We start from the raw sequence: 19,001 nt of genomic DNA on the forward strand, positions 1-19,001 counted from the left end.
CCGCCTGTGAAGCTTGACAACAGGCTCCCCCTAGCAAGTCTTCTGTTGGTTTTTCTTGCAAAATCATCTTGTACCTGGGGGACCATGCTTTTCTCGGGCCTCAAAGCATTTTGCCCAAGCCATGTCCTTCCACCCCGACCTGGAGCCAGCACGACTGTCGGATGCGGAATCTGTGTCTTTGCCCCCTCACAGCCTGTGCTGCTGCCCGAGGCACCCTCTCCTTGAACTTTGTCATGTCTGCAGACCAAAGCTCCGTCGGCAGGATGCACATACAGCAAGAACGACCCTCAGAACACTTGCAGCCCAGACAGGTGGGCTTCCAGGCACCCACCCTGCACGTTCTCCAGGACGCATTTTTAGATTCCCCGCTCCTGGACGCTCGCTCCTCCATCCACCCACTTGAAAGCTCAGGGTGCGTGCGCCATGCCCACATCTTGTCTGGTTTTCAGTTACTCTTCATGCCAACGCCCTTGCGAGGCATCAGGGGTCTCCATCAAGGCAGCAGAAGGAGCAGCGGTGGCGCAGCAGGTGGAGCCACGATGCACAGCCATTCCAAAAGTGCCTCGTTCACAGTTCTCTCCACAGGCCACCCCACAGTTCTCTCAACTTGGTGCTGAGGTCCTGCCAGCCGCGTGGGAGACTCAGTTGGAAGACCTGACTGCTGCAGGCACCTGGGGAGTGAGCCAGCAGATGGGAGCTATCCCAGTGCACACTCTGGCTCTCCTGCGGAGAGATTCTATCACCCTGCCTTTCAAATTTTTTAAAAAAGAAGAAGAACAACAAGAAAGAAGAAAAATATAAGCAGGGGAGGGGTGAGGGATGGCAAGTTAAGCCTACACCTGTGGTGTCAGCATCCCACGTTGGCACCGGTTCTATTCTGGGCTGCTCCACTAGTGACTCAGCTCCTTGCTGATGGCCTGAGAAAAGCACTCACTCCCCTCATGTGTGTATGTGAATGTGCGTTGTACCTGTGTAGAACTGAAATAAAAATGGAGTCAGCATGGCTCATTGCTAAGTGCAATACTTCTCCCTTTTGTAACTCCTGCTTTGCTTGCTTGGCTATGAAACTGTATGAGACTCTGCAAGTGAGCCCCCACGTGACCTTCAACAAGTATGGTTCCCACTTCCCAGGGATTCACTTATGTCAACTCTGGTTATGTCACGGACGTTGCCAAGGCCTGACTCTGGTTATCTAGACTGCCGGGCCGCAAGGGAGTCGGGCACAGGATGCCCAGCTGGGACAGGCAGGGACCACACAATGCCTCCCTGCTCTCCTGCTACACTATGCAAGCCGTTGTAAAGTGGCCCTATAAAACTGTAAATGTGGTGTTCGGGGCCGCACTCCCGTAAGGGGTGTCAGTCCGGTCGGTCAGTCGGTGGGTCGGTCGGTCGGTCGGCTTGCTTCTCATTTAATTATAGTTTGTTGTGACTGTCACTGTTTTAGCACTCAGTGGATGCAACACTTTTTTTTTTAATTTTTTTTTTAATTTTTCAAAGAAACTTCCGAGAGATGGTGAGGGGTTCACTGTGGTGGTTGGACTCTCCAGGCCACGGCCACCGCGGGGCCTCCGGTGCCTGCGACAGCAGCAAGAGAAGCTCGAGCGTCCGCCCAGAAGACGCTCTTCCTGACTCCTAACCAGGCCGGGCTCCTTGGAAGGCCACAGGCGCAGGTTCCAGGCCCTGGCCCCCAGGTACCTGGGGGAGCCCCAAGATGCTGGGGGAGATTGGGGAGCAAAGCTGCAGGTGGAGGCTTTGTTCCCGCGTGTGTCTCGGCTTGCCTTTCCCATCGACAACAAATGGAAGTATCAAGCCCTCAAGCCCCAAATGTTCCCGGCATCCGCCTGGTCCCCTTGTGCTTCCGGGCGCGCTTGCTCCCATCCATGGCCTCTTGCCTTTCCCTGTCATTACACACAAACACCCCGACAGGAGGAGGGCTGGCTTCTCCTCAGTGCCAGACCTCTGGTTCTGCCGGGAACGAGCGTGCTCCGCGCCCACCCGGGGCCTCGGCTGGGGACGGAAAGCCTTGGCAGACGCCCGCCCGCCCGCGGACAGCAGGGCTCAGCCTCAAACCCGCGACCCGGCCTGCCGCACCTGCCGGGACGGGGGCCACACGTAGTGGGAACGGTGACCAGGCCTGGTCCGTCCTTGCCGGGCGGCGGGGACGTGGCGGGAGTCCCTGCAGGCCCCAGCACCGCGTCACAGAAGCTCGTCCAGAGCCGCGGCTTAGCGTGCCGAGCACGGGACCAGGGACGGCGACCAGGAGCGCAGCTGCGGGGACGTCACAGTCCGGGGCGTGTCGCATGCAGATGAGCACGGCGCGCAGAGGCTGCCGGTCCTGCTGCGTCCGGTGTGAACGTCCCGCGTGGGCGTGCGCGCAGGGTGTTGTTGGGCGCGCGTGTGTTTGTGGAGGGTTGCTGGAGGAGCGGGCGGCGCGTGGTGTTGGCGACGCGGGTGTTGGCGGTGGGCGTGTGTTGAGAGGGTGTGGGTGCGGGTGTTGAGTGTGTGTGTGGCGTGCTCAACTCATACTTACCTGGCAGGGGAGATACCATGATCACGAAGGTGGTTTTCCCAGGGCGAGGCTTATCCATTGCACTCCGGATGTGCTGACCCCTGCGATTTCCCCAAATGTGGGAAACTCGACTGCATAATTTGTGGTAGTGGGGGACTGCGTTCGCGCTCTCCCCTGATATTCCTTGTGCCCAATATCAGACTGATTCTGCTCTCTTGCCGCTGTTATATAAAATGTCTCTCTTTCGGATATGGAGACTTTTCTCACTTGTCAGTGGCTGTTATCCAATATTTGCCACTTGTTGCTAATTAGAAACCGCCTCTGGTTATTCTCTACTTCACCTGACAATTCTCTTTTTTGGCCCCCATTTGTGGGGCCTGTCCTCTTTCCCCCAGACCCGAGTCACCCGGGTTAGCCGGAGAGATATAGCCTGTGCTGTTCCAGCTGTGGTTGTAGCACTCACCTGCACCGACCCTGTCTTACCCAGAGGGGTTCTGCAAGCACCTCTCTCAGGCTTCCTATCAGTGGCAAAATTCACGCAACTAGTTCCTATGACCTCGAAGACTTCATCTGCTTCACCATCCTGTTCTGACCCATCCAGCCCCCACCCATTCCGCTTCTTGCTCCTGGATGCTGACCCATGCCCACAAACAGCTCTCGTGTGGTTTGGCGGGTGCTGAGACCTATCCCAGCCTGTCTTTCACCCACCCTGGCTCTCACCAGCACCAGTGGGTGCTGGAGTCTATTCCTTTGGCACACCCCAGACCCAATCCATATTCATGACGACAGACTGGTCAGGTCAAGCCAGGATCTCCAACCCCCTCACACCCCACATTCTGGCTGTCACCAGTGGGAACCACAATGCAGCCCAGCCGGGGCGTCCTCTTAGCTCCCCAGCCAGGCTTGTTCCCGTCCACACATCTTGCATGTGGTCAGTGGCTGCTCTGAAACAGCTCTGCATAGCCCATGCCCCGTCTTCCCCTTTGCCATCACATGTCGCAACCTGGCCCGGCCTGGCCCCTGGCCAACCCCCCAGGCCCAACTCTTGAGAGCTGGGGGCTGCTGCGGCCTAGCCCTGCCCTATCCACTCCCATCCCTGGCTCCTGCAAATCAGTACATGTGCTAGCCTAGCCTGGCGTGCCCCGCACTCCAGCGTGGCTCCTGCACATGCCAGTGGGCCAAGGTGGGCCCTGTCATGCCCAGTCCACCTGATGCCAGAACCAACCCCCACAGTTGCCGACAGGTGGAGCTGCCTTGCCCTCTCTGACCAACACCTGGGTTTGAATCACATGCTCACCTCACCTGCGGGAGCTGTGTCCCACCATGGGGGGAGGGGTTGTCCCAAGTTCCCCCACCAGACCCACTCCCAGATCTCACACGTGCTGGCAGGCGCTAGGCCCTTACCCGGCAGAGTCAGCCCCCTTCATCTCCTTCATCCCAGCCTTTCCATGAGTTTGCGGCTGTTGTGGCCCAGCCCGCCCCATACCCAATTTTGGGTGCTCCTGTGGGTGCTGCAGCCTGGACCCACTCCCCTGTTCTCAACCCCAGTACCCATGGGCATCACCACCCCGGCTCTCAAGCAGACCAGAGGAGATGGCAGCTCCACGGGGTGAGCCCCCGGATCCCCCACAGAATCTGCCCCCAGGCCTGCTTCTCTCGCATGCAGGTTAGTGGCATGGCCCAGCCTAACACTGCCCATCTCCTGTTGCGACTTGCACTGGCGGGTACTGTGACCTAGTCCTGCCCTGCCAGGAAGGCCCGCGAGCCCTAGCTTTCTTGTGTACTGGTGAGTGGTGGTGGTGGTGGTGGTGGTGGTGGTGGTGGTGGTGGTGGTGGTGGTGGTGGTGGTGGTGGTGGTGTGATCCATGCTAATTAGCCCAGCTCAGGTCTCCCCCACGTGGGCTGGTGCGTCGGTCTGACGCATAAAGGTCCTCCTCCAGCTCCAACCTCCAACCTCCAGAGCTCTAGGTCTCAGTCCCTGTGCTTCCCTGCAAGTACAGTGGCCTTGTTGACCAGGAGTGCCTCAGAAGTCATCCCTCACCTGCAACACACTCTCACAGCGGTCCTCCCTCCCCCACGGGGCCTTTTCCCTTTCCCTGACCTATCCACAGCCCCTGCGCCAGGGAGCTCATGGGTTCCCCAGCCTTGTGACACTTTCAGAGCACCAGGAGTGGCCCCAGCTTGCCAGCAACTAGTGTCCCTTGAAATAACGCAGTCAGTCCCCACGCACGGAAGGTAGGTACCACGGCTGCTTTTTTCCCGAGTGGCTCAGCACGGGACGGCAGTCAGCCCGTGCCTTTACCCAGGCCCTCCACGGCCGGAGGGCAGCGGGGTCTGGGCCGGAGGTCCCAGGTCCGCGAGCGCGGGCGGTGCGCGAGCCCGGGTGGGCGGGGCGGGCAGGGGAGGTGTGGGCGTGTCGCATGCAGATGAGCATGGCGCGCAGAGGCTGCCGGTCCTGCTGCGTCCGGTGTGAACGTCCCGCGTGGGCGTGCGCGCAGGGTGTTGTTGGGCGCGCGTGTGTTTGTGGAGGGTTGTTGGAGGAGCGGGCGGCGCGTGGTGTTGGCGACGCGGGTGTGCGCGGTGGGCGTGTGTTGAGAGGGTGTGGGTGCGGGTGTTAAGTGTGTGTGTGGGTTGAGCAACTCATACTTACCTGGCAGGGGAGATACCATGATCACGAAGGTGGTTTTCCCAGGGCGAGGCTTATCCATTGCACTCCGGATGTGCTGACCCCTGCGATTTCCCCAAATGTGGGAAACTCGACTGCATAATTTGTGGTAGTGGGGGACTGCGTTCGCGCTCTCCCCTGATATTCCTTGTACATAAAATCAGAGTGTGAACAGTTTGCTTTATTTTGTTTGCAACATGATGGTTTTGCAGCAAGTTTTTTCATCAACAAATGTTGTGTCAGTGGTTTACCTTTTTTTTTCCTTTTGGAAGAGTACTTTGTGTTTATTTAGAATGGTCTTTTTCTTGGTCTGTCAGATTGTGTTTATTTAGGTGGATTTTCTTCTTGTGATGCCAGAGTCTTGCAGGTGATTATGCTAACTAATCGTTGGAGTATCACACTGGGCCTTCTTTTTTATGTGGCTGTCAGGTATACACAGGGGAAAAGATATATTCCGGCCCATCAGCCCTGGCTTTATGCAAATTAATGGGTGTTAAAGTCCAGCCTGAGAATGCCCACCACACGGTTGGCCCCCACACAAACCAGTGGGAGTTGTGGCTTAATGGAACTAGCCACAATAGCCCCCACCAGGTCCCTCCCCCTTTTTCCATGCTTTCCACCCCTTATCTGTCCCACATCCCACTGCATGTCAGTGGGCATTGAAGCCTCTTTCAACCCAACCAGCCCCACTATCAAACCCACACAATGTGCTGTCGGGTGCCACTCTGTCAAGCCAAAACTGTCCCAGTCCTGGTTCTCATTCTTACCAGAGTGGCAACCCAAAAGGGAGGTGCCCGCTGGTTCCCTATTGAGTCCATTCCCACACTCGCATCTTGCACTCTCCAGGTGGTTCTGCAGTTGTTCAACAAAGTTTTTCCCCCAGCCCAGCATCTGCCAGCTGATGCTGCAGCAGAGTCCAACCAACCCTCACCCCTTCTGGTTTACACATGTGCCACACAGCCTCGCTTGTCCCCGATCGAACTTATATGCAGACCAACAGGTTTTGTAGCCCTGCCCTGCTGGGGTCCATGCAGTGGGTGTGGAGGACATGAAGGTGTGTGGAGAACTGTTCCCCTGCAGGTAAGGCCACAAGGGATTTTCTGCTGCATGGCAGGGCCTAGCGGATGTCTCTGCGACCACCTGAAGGCAGTTCCACCTCCCTTTGCATGGACACCTAGCCACCCCGCTGAGAATTCTGTGATCTATTTAGGGATCCTTTACTGCTGCAGGGTTGGTTTTTACTATCAATGTGAGCTTGGAAGTTGATGTTGCTGATACCGTTTTAGCAAAAGGACTTTTCACAATACATGCTGTCTCTGTCTTTACTGTCCCCACTGACCATCCTTAGGTGGGTCCTTCTGCGCTGCATTTCCTCCCTTAACTGATTCAACATCAAGCTGTAGAATGAGGATTGTAGTAGGAATGTGTTACTGATTGATATGCACCATGTATTGAGAACTTCCTGACCACAGGGTCAGGATGGATAACAAACTGCTTTAAGGTGAAACACTGTCAAGAGCCGTGTACTGTAGCCACCCTGAAGCCATTTAGAATATAGAACTATGGGCCAGTGGAAAACCCCCGGCTGGTTAGATGCTTGGGAAAGAGGTTATGAAACTAATCACAGGTTTAGCTTCAATTGCTTCTAAAAACTGTTTCAGAATGTGATTTATGCTGTACCTGCCAACATCCTGTTACTGGTTACCTGCACTATTGTTGATATGGTGGTTACTATTGTTGATATGGTAGCTGCTCAAGAACAATCAGTCTTGAAACCATGGCTTGTGTCCCAGTTTCTCCTTTCCTCCCTGAGCCTTAGTTACTGAAGAATATAAAAACCCTCAATTAAAATCAATAAACTGACAGCTTGATCAAACATCCTGTCTTGCTGTCCATTCTTCGTGTCTCTTGTCCCTTCATTCTCTCCTAGGTTGGTTGCGACCCCCATTGACTGTCCTGCTGGACGGGACAAAACACATGGCAGAATTATTCTTGGAAACACCCATTTGACCACGGCGTAAAAAGTCTGTGCCAGAGCTTATGACTGCTTCTGTATGAATAAAGGGGATAGCTTTCTTGCATTGTCCATTATGATAATTTCTCTTCTCTCTTTCTTCGCTCTCAAATTTTATTTATTTTTATTGCAAAGTCAGATATATATAGAGAGAGGAGGAGAGACAGAGAACAAGATCTTCCATCCAATGATTCACTCCCCAAGTGATTGCAATGGCCAGAGCTGAGCCGATCCGAAGCCAGGAGCCAAGAGCTCTTCCTCTGGGTCTCCCCTGTGGATGCAGGGTCCCAAGGATGGCTTTGGGCCGTCCTCAACTGCTTTACCAGCCCACAAATGGGGAACTGGATGGGAAGTGGGGCAGCTGGGATTAGAACCAGTACCCATATGGGATCCTGGTGTGTTGAAGGTGAGGACTTTAGCCGCTAGGCCACGGGGCCAGGCCCATTTCTTTTCTCTTTACACCTACTCCATGCACACTTCTTGACCTCTGAACTCAGCTGGAGCTGGCCTCTGGCAATGCCCGGCCTGGTCTGCCCCTGTCTGCAGCTCTCACGCTCACCAGTGGGAATAGTGGCCCACCAGGGTATCTCCCTGCAGCCCCCCTGCTGGGTTTGCCCACTCTACTCTGGGTCTCATGTGTGCTGGCTGGGCACTGCGGCCCTGTCTGATATGTATGGTCTGCCTCACCTTGGCATTTGCCAGTGGGTGCTGTAGCCTGGCCCAGCCTGGTCCAACCCCAGTTCTAGGTCACACTGGTGAGGATTAGAGTCTAGCCCAGTTCAGCCAGCCCCTATTCCCGACCCTAATGTGAAATGTCTGGTATTGTGGCCTGAACCAGCATGACCCACACACCATTTTGGCTCTTGGACTTGCCAGCAGGTAATGTGAACTGGTCCAATCTGGCTCATCTCAGACCTGAGCCCAAGGTAAGCCCATGGGTATCATAACCTGTCATGGGCTGCTCCTTATCATGGTTTTTGCACTCACCTGCAGGGACTGTGTCCTGACAGAGGAGTTGCCAAGCTCCTCCATCAGGATCTCTGTCAATACTAGATCTTGCACACACCAGTGGGTCTATGAGCCAGCCCTACTTAGTCCACCTCCTGTCCTTGCAGGAACAGTGGTCTTTCCTGATTGGCCCTCACCCTTTCTGGTCCTTATTGTTGTTTGCTACAGCCCAGCCAAGCCCAGTCCATACCCAGACAGCTCAAACATGGCTCAGTGGGAACAGAAGCCTAGCCCAGCCTGTCCTGCACTCATCCTGGTTCTCACAAGTTCCAATGGGTGCTGGAGTCTAGACCCATACCCTAGACCCAGTCTACACCCATGGTGAGGGAGACTGCATCCATATCCAGACCGGACTGCATCACCCAGTCTGGCTCCTGTGCTCACCAGTGGGACCCACAACCCAGCCAGGGTATCCCCTTAGCTTCCCAACCAGGCCTGATCCCAGGCACTGATCTCGCTGGTACCAGTGATTACTCTGACCTAGCTTAGCACAACCCCTCCCCTGTCTTGGCCTTTGCCTTCAGACGCTGTAGCCTGGCCTTGCCCAGCCAGCCTTCAGTCCCAACTCTTACTGGGCAGGTGCTGCAACCTCGCCATGCTGTCTGCTCTCATCACTGGCTCATGTAAACTAGCAGGCGTGACAGCCTAGCCCAGCATGACCTGCACTCCATCCTTTTTCTGCACTTGACAGTGGGCTATGGTTTGCCCTGCCCATTCTGCCCCCTTGCAAAACCAACTCACATGCTTGCCGACAGATGGTGCTACACTGCTCAGCCTGCCCAACACCCAGGCCTGGACCATGTGCTCATCAGTGGGAGCTGTGACCCGCTGGAGGCCAGCTCCAGCCGAGTTCAGAACTCAAGAAGGGTACATCATGTTGTTGTATCCACTAGACCACAGAGTGCGGGCCCGAGCATTACAATTGCAAAGTTTTCTTTAGGGGCAGTTTGAGACAGCTTCAAGGGGGGGTACAATTTACAACAGGTGAATGAGGAAGGATTACACATTCCTTGCTTCTCTCTGCTTGCCAGCCGCTGCCTGCTCTCCTCAGGTCCAGGCTCCAACCTTGGCACCACATCTGACAACCAGATCCTGACCTTGAATTATCTATGGGTAATAAGGCTGGGGCCTTAGTTTATGGGGATTGGGGCAATTGGCACTAAAGGTCACGTTGGCCATCAGGCCTGTAAGCTCACACAGTTTGTTAGCCAAGAAAGTAAAGCTGTGGGGCCCAGCACGGTGGCCTAGCGGCTAAAGTCCTCACCTTGAACGCGCCTGGATCCCATACAGGTCAGTTCTAATCCCAACAACTCCACTTCCCATCCACCTCCCTGCTTGTGGCCTGGGAAAGCAGTAGAGGACAGCCCAAAGCTTTGGGACCCTGCCCCCACATGGGAGACTCGGAAGAGGTTCCTGTTACCCAGCTTCGGATCGGTGCAGCACTGGCCATTGTGGCCACTTGGGGAGTGAATCATCGGATGGAAGATCTTCCTCTCTGTCTCTCCTCCTTTCTGTGTATCTGACCTTGTAATAAAAATAAATAAATCTTAACAAAAAAGTAATAAAGTCCTTGCCTTGCCTTGACCACGCCGGGATCCCATATGTGTGCCGGTTCTAGGTTCTAATCCTGGTGGCACCACTTCCCTTCCAGCTCCCTCCTTGTAGCCTGGGAAAGCAGTTGAGGACGGGCCAATGCTTTGGGACCCTGCACCTGCTTGAGAGACCTGAAGGAAGTTCCTGGCTCCTGGTTTTGGATTGGCGCAGCACCGACTGTTGCGGTCACTTGGGGAGTGAATCATCGGACAGAAGATCTTCCTCTCTGTCTCTCCTCCTCTCTGTATACCTGAGTTTGCAATAAAAATAATAATAATAAAGAAAGTGAAGCACAAGTTATAAAGGCGAAAAGAATTGCAGTTAGCAATGAGCCATGTTTACTCCATTTTGATTTCATCTCTACAATGGACAAGCGGTGCTTCCAAAGATAATTCTGCAAATTGTTTCATCTTAAGGCAGGGCATTATCCATTCTGAGGTTGCAGCCAGGAATTCCTCAGTAGACAACTCATCTTAATCAATAATACACCCCTACTACAATTCTCATTCTACAATTCATCAGTTAGAGGAGAAAATATATCACAAATGGGAAAAGATCAGAAACAGAAAAACTACAAACATAGATTCCCACTACAACTATGGACTCAGTAACCCTAAGTTGTCTGAAAGTGTGTATTATAATGTTAGTACATTCTTGAGCTCTTCCAGCCAAAGGGCCATCAGAGCACCTGAGACAGCATACATTGTTAAAGGCCCGCTCACCAAGACATTATCAGCAACATTAACTCCCAAGCTCACATTGGTTGTAAAAAACCATCTCACAGGGGCAAACAACAATGCCTCAATAGATTACAGAATTCGCAGCAGGGTGGTTAGGTGTCCTTGCAAAGGGAGATGGAATTGCGTTCAGCTGGTTGTAGAGAGATCCGCCGGGTCCTGCCCTGCCGTGCAATGGGAAGCTCCCCCGGGCCGTGCCAAACAAGGGAGCTGTTCTCTTCACCCTTTTGTGTCGTCCACACCTACTTAGCATGGACCCCAGTAATGACCTACTAGGGTAGTTTCCCAGGTTCTCCCATTCAGGCCACTCCCAGAACCAGATCTCACGCATGCCAGTGGGTGCTTGGCCCTTACCTTTGTATGAGCTGGTGTGGCCTGGCCTGCCTCAAAGCTGCTTTAGGGTGCTTATGTAGGTGCTGCAACCTGGACCTGCCCCACTTGTTCTCAGCTCCAGTACCGGTGAGCATCAGTGAGTTCCATGGTCATGCCTAGCTCAGCCCATCAGCATCCCAACTCTCAAGCTAACCAGCAGGACTTGCAGTTCCAAAGGGTTGGGCCCACATATCCCCCATGGAATCCACCCCTGCCTGGACCTGGTTCTCTTGCATGCTGGTTGGTGTCATGACCCAGTCTAACATGACCCATCCCCTGATCCGACACCCACTGTCAGGTACTGGGCTGTACCCTGTCAGAGAGGCCCCCAGCCATAGCTTGTGTGCACTGGCATGTGGTGGTCAGCCATACTCCATGCTAACAAGCTCAACCCGGGACTCCTATGTCGGTTGGTGCACCGGTCTTACCCAAAAATATCTTCAGGTCTCTACCTTCCAAACCACCAGGTCTCAGTCCCCTCACTTACCTGAAAGTACAGTTTCGGCAAATACACCTGTCATTGAATGTGCCTCAGGATTCATTCCTCGCCTGTACATACTGCGGCTTTATCCATGAATATTTATAGACAATAATTGCATACCCGAAGACCCCAGAGCTTGCCAGAGGGCTTGCCAGCGCGCAAAGCCTGGGGCCAGTTGGCGCTGTGGCTACCCACAAGCCCAGGACCCTCCCACCACCCAGCAGGGTTGCATGGGGAGCAGGATCCCCACCAGGCAGTCGGGCCTAACACAGGCACTCTAAACTCAGCCACAGCCATGCGGCTGGGAGACCCAGACACCTGTGTCATGCTGCTGCTGCTGCTCAGACCTGCCCACCAACATTCTTAAATCCTTTCAATAGAGTTAGTTATTCTAGTTCAGGGGACTGTTATTTACTTATGCACTAATTCTTGCTTGCTTATGAAGTCTTTATATAGTCTAGAGGCAAGTCACGCAAATGCACACCGTGACGCATCATCAACATACAGTCAAGGTAACCGTGCTTCAGACTCCGGGGACAGGGGAGATGAAGGAGCCCAGGGCACCGGCAGACAAGGAGGCTCGTCACAAGCCAGGAACACCCGGGTTTGTGAGTAACCATGGAACACCAAGTGGCAGACTGAGTCCTGGCGCTAGCTCTCCTTCCTGCCTCGCTCTGGATAAAGATAACAGAAGAAAGCATCCCTAACTCTACTGCTATACTTTCTTCTTGCGTTCCTTGCATTTTACAGAATGAATCCAAGCATACCAAACCCCCTGTACTGGTGTCTTACTTTTTCAGTTGCTTTTAATATAATAACTATTCTAAGGACTGCTAAGATAAGGATTAAAGAAACTCTGTACCACACCTGGGTTGTTTTGGGCTGTAAAAGTCTGTGTATTCAGAGCCAAAGGGCATCCTGAAAGCATGGAAGATGGCCGTAGTGTAAATGAAGAAAACCATTTCTCCATTCAGCATCTTCTCATGCTTTTGTGGCACCAATCCTGCCACTCCTTGGGTGATCCCTCGGTGGTAGGGCTGAGGTGTGGGAGAGGTAGATGCCTTTATACGGGCATCCTGGGGCAGATGCCGCTGCCCCTTGCTTCTGCCACCTGGGTAATTCTGTCATTTTTGATTTTCTGAGCTGAGATTCATTCCCTTTGGCAGAAAGACCTTTTGAGTTTCCGGCTCCCGCCTGCGTCGCACAGACTTTGCTCCCTCTCTACGCGTGCACCTGCTCCGGAAAGCCAAAAACAGCCCTAAGTCGGGACGCCTCGGAGGGCTGGGATGCCTCGCCGGGCTGTGGCTTCCCTGGGGACAAGGCCCGCCAGAGAGGGTGAGGAAGTCAAGCTCCCTTGAGATCTCAGGCTATAAAGGATTGTTCACTGAGTCTAGAAAAAAAAAGAGAACTTCCGGGGTCATTTCTGGGCTTCGACTCCTTCCCTTGCCCCTCCCAGCATCCCGCCTGGAGCCGCGGGGACGTCACGGTCCGGGGCGTGTCGCATGCAGATGAGCATGGCGCGCAGAGGCTGCCGGTCCTGCTGCGTCCGGCGTGAACGTCCCGCGTGGGCGTGCGCGCAGGGTGTTGTTGGGCGCGCGTGTGTTTGTGGAGGGTTGCTGGAGGAGCGGGCGGCGCGTGGTGTTGGCGACGCGGGTGTTGGCGGTGGGCGTGTGTTGAGAGGGTGTGGGTGCGGGTGTTGAGTGTGTGTGTGGCGTGCTCAACTCATACTTACCTGGCAGGGGAGATACCATGATCACGAAGGTGGTTTTCCCAGGGCGAGGCTTATCCATTGCACTCCGGATGTGCTGACCCCTGCGATTTCCCCAAATGTGGGAAACTCGACTGCATAATTTGTGGTAGTGGGGGACTGCGTTCGCGCTCTCCCCTGATATTCCTTGTACATAAAATCAGACTGATTCTGCTCTGTCATCGCTCTTCTACTAAAGTATTCCTCACTTGTGAGTTTCTGGTTATTCACTAATTCCAGTTTCCACTATTTTAACATCCACCGTGGCATTATAATTTTTTGTCTTTTGGTTGTAGTCCTGGTATTTGTTGTCTCCTGTTGCTATTACAAAACAGCTCTGATTTTGTGCTTGGCTTCACCTTGCCATCTGCCCACCTGACCCCAGGTATGGGACCCATCTCTGCCTTAAGTTATAGTTTATGTTCATGCTCCGTCCTGAGCACAAACAGCTCTCCTGTGGTTTGGCGAGTGACGAGACCTATCCCAGCTTGTCTTTCACCCACCCTGGCTCTCACCAGCACCAGTGGGTGCTGGAGTCTATTCCTTTGGCACACCCCAGACCCAGTCCACATTCATGGCAACAGACTGCGGTCAGGTCCAGCCCAGATCTCCAACCCCGTCACACCCCACATTCTGGCTCACTCTCACCTGTGGAACCACAATGCAGCCCAGCCTAGGTGTACTTTTAGCTCCCCAGCCAGGCTTGTTCCTGTCCACACATCTTGCATGTGGTCAGTGGCTGCTCTGAAACAGTTTTGCATAGCCCATGCCCCGTCTTCCCCTTTGCCATCACATGTCGCAACCTGGCCCGGCCTGGCCCCTGGCCAACCCCCCAGGCCCAACTCTTGAGAGCTGGGGGCTGCTGCGGCCTAGCCCTGCCCTATCCACTCCCATCCCTGGCTCCTGCAAATCAGTACATGTGCTAGCCTAGCCTGGCGTGCCCCGCACTCCAGCGTGGCTCCTGCACATGCCAGTGGGCCAAGGTGGGCCCTGTCATGCCCAGTCCACCTGATGCCAGAACCAAGCCCCACAGTTGCCGACAGGTGGAGCTGCCTTGCCCTCTCTGACCAACACCCAGGTTTGAATCACATGCTCACCTCACCTGCGGGAGCTGTGTCCCACCATGGGGGGAGGGGTTGTCCCAAGTTCCCCCACCAGACCCACTCCCAGATCTCACACGTGCTGGCAGGCGCTAGGCCCTTACCCGGCAGAGTCAGCCCCCTTCATCTCCTTCATCCCAGCCTTTCCATGAGTTTGCGGCTGTTGTGGCCCAGCCCGCCCCATACCCAATTTTGGGTGCTCCTGTGGGTGCTGCAGCCTGGACCCACTCCCCTGTTCTCAACCCCAGTACCCATGGGCATCACCACCCCGGCTCTCAAGTAGACCAGAGGAGATGGCAGCTCCACGGGGTGAGGCCCTGGATCCCCCACAGAATCTGCCCCCAGGCCTGCTTCTCTTGCATGCAGGTTAGTGGCATGGCCCAGCCTAACACTGCCCATCTCCTGTTGCGACTTGCACTGGCAGGTACTGTGACCTAGTCCTGCCCTGCCAGGAAGGCCCGTGAGCCCTAGCCTTCTTGTGTACTGGTGAGTGGTGGTGGTGGTGGTGGGGGGGTGATCCATGCTAATTAGCCCAGCTCAGGTCTCCCCCACGTGGGCTGGTGCGTCGGTCTGACGCATAAAGGTCCTGCTCCAGCTCCAACCTCCAGAGCTCTAGGTCTCAGTCCCCGTGCTTCCCTGCAAGTACAGTGGCCTTGTTGACCGGGAGTCCCTCAGAAGTCAACCCTCACCTGCAACACACTCTCACAGCGGTCCTCCCTCCCCCACGGGGCCTTTTCCCTTTCCCTGACCCATCCACAGCCCCTGCGCCAGGGAGCACATGGGTTCCCTAGCCCAGCCTTGTGACACCCGGTCTTCCCCTCTCCCTGTCTTCCGGCGGCGTGGTGTGCTGGCCTGGAGCTCTGCCTGACCACACATTCGAGATCCAGGCCCACTCATAGTTCCCCAAACCCGGTCCATCAGCATACCAGGACAGCACGGTAACCGAGGACCCTCCCATCCTCTCGCCCCTCCCCGTCCAGGACCAATCACAGGTGGGGAATTCTCAGGCTCACTGGACCTGCCTGGAAGTGTGACCCAGGTACGACTGGCCCCCTTCGAGCCCGCACCCCCAGGCCCCCAGGGGCTGATGGAGAAAGGCTTTGTAATGCTGCTCCACTATGCTACACATTTTGAATGCTACCCGGGCCGTGATGCATCTTAATTCTCCTCACTCTCAAGGATTCCTCTCTTTTCTCTGCCTGTTTCTGCAATTCTCTGTATTACATGTCATACAAGCTATCGTGGTCCTGGCAGTTTTATGAACATACAACTAAGGCACGTGTCTCTCAGCCTTCCAACTCTCAGGTTTCCCACCTGTGTAAGATCAGCAGCTGGTGCAGACAGCCCACCCACCGAACTGCTCCATCCCGAAAGAGCAAGGACACAGGGCCGGCAGCTGCGTGTGCCAGGACAAGGCCTGCTGCCTGGGAAACCTGCTGCGCTGCATCGTGGTTTGCCTTCAGCTAGTTTGCCTTCATCTTGAGCTGCAATTCAGAATGCCGACCATCCCCCCTCGGGGTTTCAGAGCACCAGGAGTGGCCCCAGCTTGCCAGGAACTAGTGTCCCTTGAAATAACGCAGTCAGTCCCCACGCACGGAAGGTAGGCTCCACGGCTGCTTCTTTCCCGAGTGGCTCAGCACGGGACGGCAGTCAGCCCGTGCCTTTACCCAGGCCCTCCACGGCCGGCGGGCAGCGGGGTCTGGCCCGGAGGTCCCAGGTCCGCGAGCGCGGGCGGTGCGCGAGCCGCGGGTGGGCGGGGCGGCAGGGGAGGTGTGGGCGTGTCGCATGCAGATGAGCATGGCGCGCAGAGGCTGCCGGTCCTGCTGCGTCCGGCGTGAACGTCCCGCGTGGGCGTGCGCGCAGGGTGTTGTTGGGCGCGCGTGTGTTTGTGGAGGGTTGCTGGAGGAGCGGGCGGCGCGTGGTGTTGGCGACGCGGGTGTTGGCGGTGGGCGTGTGTTGAGAGGGTGTGGGTGCGGGTGTTGAGTGTGTGTGTGGCGTGCTCAACTCATACTTACCTGGCAGGGGAGATACCATGATCACGAAGGTGGTTTTCCCAGGGCGAGGCTTATCCATTGCACTCCGGATGTGCTGACCCCTGCGATTTCCCCAAATGTGGGAAACTCGACTGCATAATTTGTGGTAGTGGGGGACTGCGTTCGCGCTCTCCCCTGATATTCCTTGTACCGAATATCAGACTGATAAGTGTTACGTCAGTGTATTTTTCTTTCTCAAGTGCTTCTTTTCTTCCCTCATAGGCTGTAGTTACAAAGTTTCAGCAACTTCTTTTTCTTTTTAGGATTTATTTTTACAGAGAGGAGAGATAGAAAGATCTTCCCGTCCCAAGTGAGCGCAACGGGCCGATACTATGCCGATCCAAAGCCAGGATTCTCTTCCGGGTCTCCCACGCGGGTGCAGGTTCCCAAAGCTTTGGGCCGTCCTCGACTGCTTTCCCAGGCCACAGGCAGGGAGCTGGAAGGGAAGCGGGGCTGCCGGGATTAGAACCGGCGCCCATATGGGATCCCGAAATGCGAGGCGAGGACCACTTGCGCCGGGCCCTTCAGCAACTTTTATACGGAAAGAAATCTCTGCCGCTTTTTCATGTTTGCGACCTGAGAGTCACCGGAAGTCCGTTCTTAGCCAATTAGCACGAACAGGATGCCCTGCCCAGTGAATAGCGGGGTTACGAGGATACAACTGGCAAGTGAAGAGAAGGTAGGTTTTAGTCACCGCGTTGGGTAGATTCAACCATTGCTCCTTTGTGGTGGACGTGGTTGCTTTTGTCTTAGGCAGGCAAAACTAACACGTGCTGGAATCAGCTATTTTTGGATTTGCGTTTGTCTTTTAATATTTGAAATCCAATCCCTCATTGGAAAGGGGAGGGAGACAGAAAAAAGATCTTCACTTTTCCGCTATCAAAGATGGCAAGACCTTTAAAGAGAGATGAGCTATCAAGGATAAAAAAGAAAACTAACGCGGTCAAGATTCTGAAGACCGTAGCACCGAACCTTAGTCAAGCGTCATAAATGAGCAAACACTTATCAGTCTGATATTCGGCACAAGGAATATCAGGGGAGAGCGCGAACGCAGTCCCCCACTACCACAAATTATGCAGTCGAGTTTCCCACATTTGGGGAAATCGCAGGGGTCAGCACATCCGGAGTGCAATGGATAAGCCTCGCCCTGGGAAAACCACCTTCGTGATCATGGTATCTCCCCTGCCAGGTAAGTATGAGTTGAGCACGCCACACACACACACTCAACACCCGCACCCACACCCTCTCAACACACGCCCACCGCCAACACCCGCGTCGCCAACACCACGCGCCGCCCGCTCCTCCAGCAACCCTCCACAAACACACGCGCGCCCAACAACACCCTGCGCGCACGCCCACGCGGGACGTTCACGCCGGACGCAGCAGGACCGGCAGCCTCTGCGCGCCATGCTCATCTGCATGCGACACGCCCCGGACCGTGACGTCCCCGCAGCTGCGCTCCTGGTCGCCGTCCCTGGTCCCGTGCTCGGCACGCTAAGCCGCGGCTCTGGACGAGCTTCTGTGACGCGGGGCTGGGGCCTGCAGGGACTCCCGCCACGTCCCCGCCGCCCGGCAAGGACGGACCAGGCCTGGTCACCGTTCCCACTCCGTGTGGCCCCCGTCCCGGCAGGTGCGGCAGGTCGGGTCGCGGGTTCGAGGCTGAGCCCTGCTGTCCGCGGGCGGGCGGGCGTCTGCCAAGGCTTTCCGTCCCCAGCCGAGGCCCCGGGTGGGCGCGGAGCACGCTCGTTCCCGGCAGAACCAGAGGTCTGGCACTGAGGAGAAGCCAGCCCTCCTCCTGTCGGGGTGTTTGTGTGTAATGACAGGGAAAGGCAAGAGGCCATGGATGGGAGCAAGCGCGCCCGGAAGCACAAGGGGACCAGGCGGATGCCGGGAACATTTGGGGCTTGAGGGCTTGATACTTCCATTTGTTGTCGATGGGAAAGGCAAGCCGAGACACACGCGGGAACAAAGCCTCCACCTGCGGCTTTGCTCCCCAATTTCCCCCAGTATCTCGGGGCTCCCCCAGGTACCTGGGGGCCGGGGCCTGGAACCTGCGCCCGTGGCCTTCCAAGGAGCCCGTCGGAGGAAGCGGCCACTGAGGCCGGCCTGGTTAGGAGTCAGGAAGAGCGTCTTCTGGGCGGACGCTTGAGCTTCTCTTGCTGCTGTCGCAGGCACCGGAGGCCCCGCGATGGCCGTGGCCTGGAGAGTCCAACCACCACAGTGAACCCCTCACCATCTCTCGGAAGTTTCTTTGAAAAATTAAAAAAAAAAATTAAAAAAAAAAGTGTTGCATCCACTGAGTGCTAAAACAGTGACAGTCACAACAAACTATAATTAAATGAGAAGCAAGCCGACCGACCCACCGACTGACCGACCGGACTGACACCCCTTACGGGAGTGCGGCCCCGAACACCACATTTACAGTTTTATAGGGCCACTTTACAACGGCTTGCATAGTGTAGCAGGAGAGCAGGGAGGCATTGTGTGGTCCCTGCCTGTCCCAGCTGGGCATCCTGTGCCCGACTCCCTTGCGGCCCGGCAGTCTAGATAACCAGAGTCAGGCCTTGGCAACGTCCGTGACATAACCAGAGTTGACATAAGTGAATCCCTGGGAAGTGGGAACCATACTTGTTGAAGGTCACGTGGGGGCTCACTTGCAGAGTCTCATACAGTTTCATAGCCAAGCAAGCAAAGCAGGAGTTACAAAAGGGAGAAGTATTGCACTTAGCAATGAGCCATGCT

General features: G+C 55.5%; 5 non-coding genes across 5 annotated transcripts; 4 read left to right on the plus strand and 1 right to left on the minus strand.

The window, feature by feature from the left end:
- Positions 1 to 2,522: 2,522 nt before the first annotated feature.
- On the plus strand, positions 2,523 to 2,686 carry LOC121149710. Its single transcript, XR_005882841.1, has one exon. It is a non-coding gene; the product is annotated as a U1 spliceosomal RNA (small nuclear RNA).
- A 2,465-nt stretch (positions 2,687 to 5,151) lies between these two features.
- LOC121149711 lies at positions 5,152 to 5,315 on the plus strand. Its single transcript, XR_005882842.1, has one exon. It is a non-coding gene; the product is annotated as a U1 spliceosomal RNA (small nuclear RNA).
- A 7,788-nt stretch (positions 5,316 to 13,103) lies between these two features.
- Positions 13,104 to 13,267, plus strand: LOC121149712. Its single transcript, XR_005882843.1, has one exon. It is a non-coding gene; the product is annotated as a U1 spliceosomal RNA (small nuclear RNA).
- Positions 13,268 to 16,233: 2,966 nt separating this feature from the next.
- On the plus strand, positions 16,234 to 16,397 carry LOC121149713. The gene has a single exon (XR_005882844.1). It is a non-coding gene; the product is annotated as a U1 spliceosomal RNA (small nuclear RNA).
- Positions 16,398 to 17,292: 895 nt separating this feature from the next.
- Positions 17,293 to 17,456, minus strand: LOC121149714. The gene has a single exon (XR_005882845.1). It is a non-coding gene; the product is annotated as a U1 spliceosomal RNA (small nuclear RNA).
- Positions 17,457 to 19,001: the final 1,545 nt, after the last annotated feature.

This window comes from Ochotona curzoniae, unplaced genomic scaffold (genome assembly GCF_017591425.1).
Source record: "Ochotona curzoniae isolate NIBS_2020 unplaced genomic scaffold, NIBS_Ocur_1.0 scaffold_4701, whole genome shotgun sequence".
In the NCBI taxonomy this organism is placed as follows: domain Eukaryota; kingdom Metazoa; phylum Chordata; class Mammalia; order Lagomorpha; family Ochotonidae; genus Ochotona; species Ochotona curzoniae.